Raw genomic sequence first — 2,876 nt, forward strand, 5'->3', positions numbered from 1 at the left:
CTAGCTGATCTGTGACAGCTTACCACACGTGGCTGGTAGTCAGTGCCAGCTAGGGGCTGGGCGGTCTGGGAGGCCTCAGGTGGGAGAGCTCATCTCTTGTCAACGTGATCTCTCATCCGCCCGGGGGGCTAGACCAGACCAGACTTTCTCAGGTGCTGGTCTCAGGGCAGCATTCCAAGAGGACAAAAGTAGAGGCTGCAAGCCTTTCTAGGCTTAGGCTTCAAAGTCAAATAAGGTCACTTGTACCGCTATCGATTGGTCAACACAAGTCACAAAGCCAGCCTAGATTCAAGGGGTGGGAAAAATGGATTGCTTCTCTTTATGGGAGGGGTGGCTAAGTCACACAGCAACGGGGCATGCATACAGGGATGAAAGGAATCTGTGACCAATTTTGCAATATACTCCACCAAGGTAATAAGTTTACATTTTAAGAGCAATGGGAAGTCACTGATAAGTTTCAAACATGGGAATCAGGTAAATCTGGTTAATGCTTTCAAAGAATCACTCTGAAGAATGGGTGGAGTAAGGATGAGAATGAGGCAAGGATGCAGCAGAGAGACTGGTTAAGTGGCTTTGGTGGTCATCAGGCTGGAGATGAAGAGTCTGGGCGAGGGGGGGGACAGTGGAGATGGTGAAAAGTGGGCATGCCTGAAATCTATGTGGGAAGTAAAGGAGATAGGACTTGTTTGTCAATGTAGAGGGGAGAGAGAAGCAAAGATGACGCTAAGGCTTTTGGCTCGAGCCGGTGGTGGTGCCATTTACAGGGATGGGAAAGATAGGAGAGGCGCAGGTGGGAATGGGAACAGGAGGGAATTAAAAGTTTAGTTTGGAGCAAGTCAAGTTTGAGGCACTAAGTGGTCCTATGAGTCAGTTAGATATTCAGATCTGAGGCTCAGCAGGGAGATCAGGCTTGGAGATGCTGATTCCGAAGTTGTGATGGTCAGTTTATCAGTCAGCTTAACTAGGCAGAAATCCCCAGTTATTCAAACACTAATCTAGGTGTGGCAGTGAAAATATTTTGCAGATGTGACTGAAGTGGGAGATTATCCTAGATAATGTGGATGGGCCTGATTCAATCAATTGAAGTCCTTAAGAGCAGAACTGAAGCTTCTCAAGGAAGAGGAAAATCTGCCTGCGGACTGCAGCTTCACTCCTTGCCCACGAGTTTCCGCCTGCTCTTTCTGACAGCCTGGCCTATGAATTTTGCACTTGGCTAGCAAGTCCTTAAAAATCACATAAGAAATACCTTGCAATAAACCTCTTAATATATACTGCTCCTGGTTCTGGTTCTCTGGTTGAACTTTGGCTGATACAAGATCATCAACAAACATATGATATAGATCATATCTTATGCCATGGGACGTGCGAGATCTCCCAGGGAAAGAAAAGAGGAGAGCCGAGCAGAGACCAGCCCGGGTTACACCAACATTTACAGGTCAGTTAGAAGAGGAAAAGGAGACTGAAATGGAAAGCCAACGGAGTAGGAACAAAACCTTGTGCGTGTGTTGTCACAAAAGACAACAGAAGGAAGTGTTTCAAGAATGAGGGAGCAGCCTGGAGTCAGTGCCCTTAGGACACCTCTTGCACTTTGACTCTGGCCACGCAAGTCACCAGCTCTCAGTTTCCTGTACATATGCCTTGCAAGCGAGATACTATGAGTCTGACTTCCAGAGAGGGGGTTGAATGAATTATAGCAGTTAGCCATTCCTGCTGGGACAGCTGCAGTCGGTTATCCAGCTTACAGAAGATTTTATGTCAAAGACCATTGCAGCAAATCTATGGTAAACCTTCCCATCCCCAAAGACAACCCCAAGATACTACATGCTTTTGACATGCAGGATTCGGGAGATAAAGCTGTGTACCGGCTTGCTAGAGGCCAGAATATCCCCATTCTGTGATGGATCTCACACAAAACACAATGAAGAGAATGGAGACAACATGGGACCTCAGATCATAATGAAAAATGAAACATCAATGGACAGTCTTGATGCTGCAAACCAACTTGTCACGATGTTAACTGATTGTTTAGAATGACCACTTCTGTCTAATTCATCTCCCCTGGGTTCTAAGTGTGCTTTATTGCAAACTGCAGCTTTCATAGTCATGGCATTTGTCTTACTTGTTGAAGTATTGTGATGTACATTTGTTTAAATAAATAAACAAAAAACAATTTCATGGCCTGTGGGTTAAAAAAATGAGAAAATGGTCAACGGGGTTTCATGCTATCGAGAGGTCAGGGAAGATGGGGACAGAAAAGTGTTTATTAGCTCTGGCAATATGTAAATCATTCGCAAATTTAGCAAGAGTGACCATTTCTGTAGAATTGCAAGATCAGAAACCATATATCAGATGTGCCATCATCCCGAATCTTCACAACAGCCCATAAAGCTAAGGATTATTAACCTTCCATATTACTCTACATTGTGTGTGGTGTTGAATACTGAAGCTCTGGGGCCTGAACCCTGGCTCCTCCACTTATTGACCACATACGTTACTTGGGCACATTGTTTAACCACTCTGTACGTCAGTTTCCTCATCTGTAAAGTGAGAACAATAACTCCTCTTTCATAGGGTTGTTTGAGAATTGTATGATTTCATATATGTGAAGCCCTTTGAAAGCTTGTTAAATATCCACCATCTACCTTATCGACCGCCTTGTACAGATAAAGGAACAGAGGCTCCCAGAGCTTTCTGTAGATCCCAAGACTAATAACGAGGGAGGAAGGATGACATCCCTGCTCTCTTAGACTCCACACCCCGAGTTACAGTTTGAAGAGTGGCTCAGACTCGTGTGCCTGCACCTCAGATCCAGGTTTGTTGTTTTTTGTTTTTTTTAAAGATTTTATTGGGGAAGGGGAACAGGACTTTATTGAGGA

At 44.7% G+C, this 2,876-nt stretch overlaps 1 pseudogene; it reads left to right on the forward strand.

Moving 5' to 3' along the window:
• Positions 1-276: 276 nt before the first annotated feature.
• Positions 277-2,105, forward strand: LOC148758236 (CDGSH iron-sulfur domain-containing protein 1 pseudogene; annotated as a pseudogene).
• Positions 2,106-2,876: the final 771 nt, after the last annotated feature.

Source organism: Rhinolophus sinicus, chromosome 5, assembly GCF_057876585.1.
Source record: "Rhinolophus sinicus isolate RSI-liver-muscle chromosome 5, RSI-T2T, whole genome shotgun sequence".
In the NCBI taxonomy this organism is placed as follows: domain Eukaryota; kingdom Metazoa; phylum Chordata; class Mammalia; order Chiroptera; family Rhinolophidae; genus Rhinolophus; species Rhinolophus sinicus.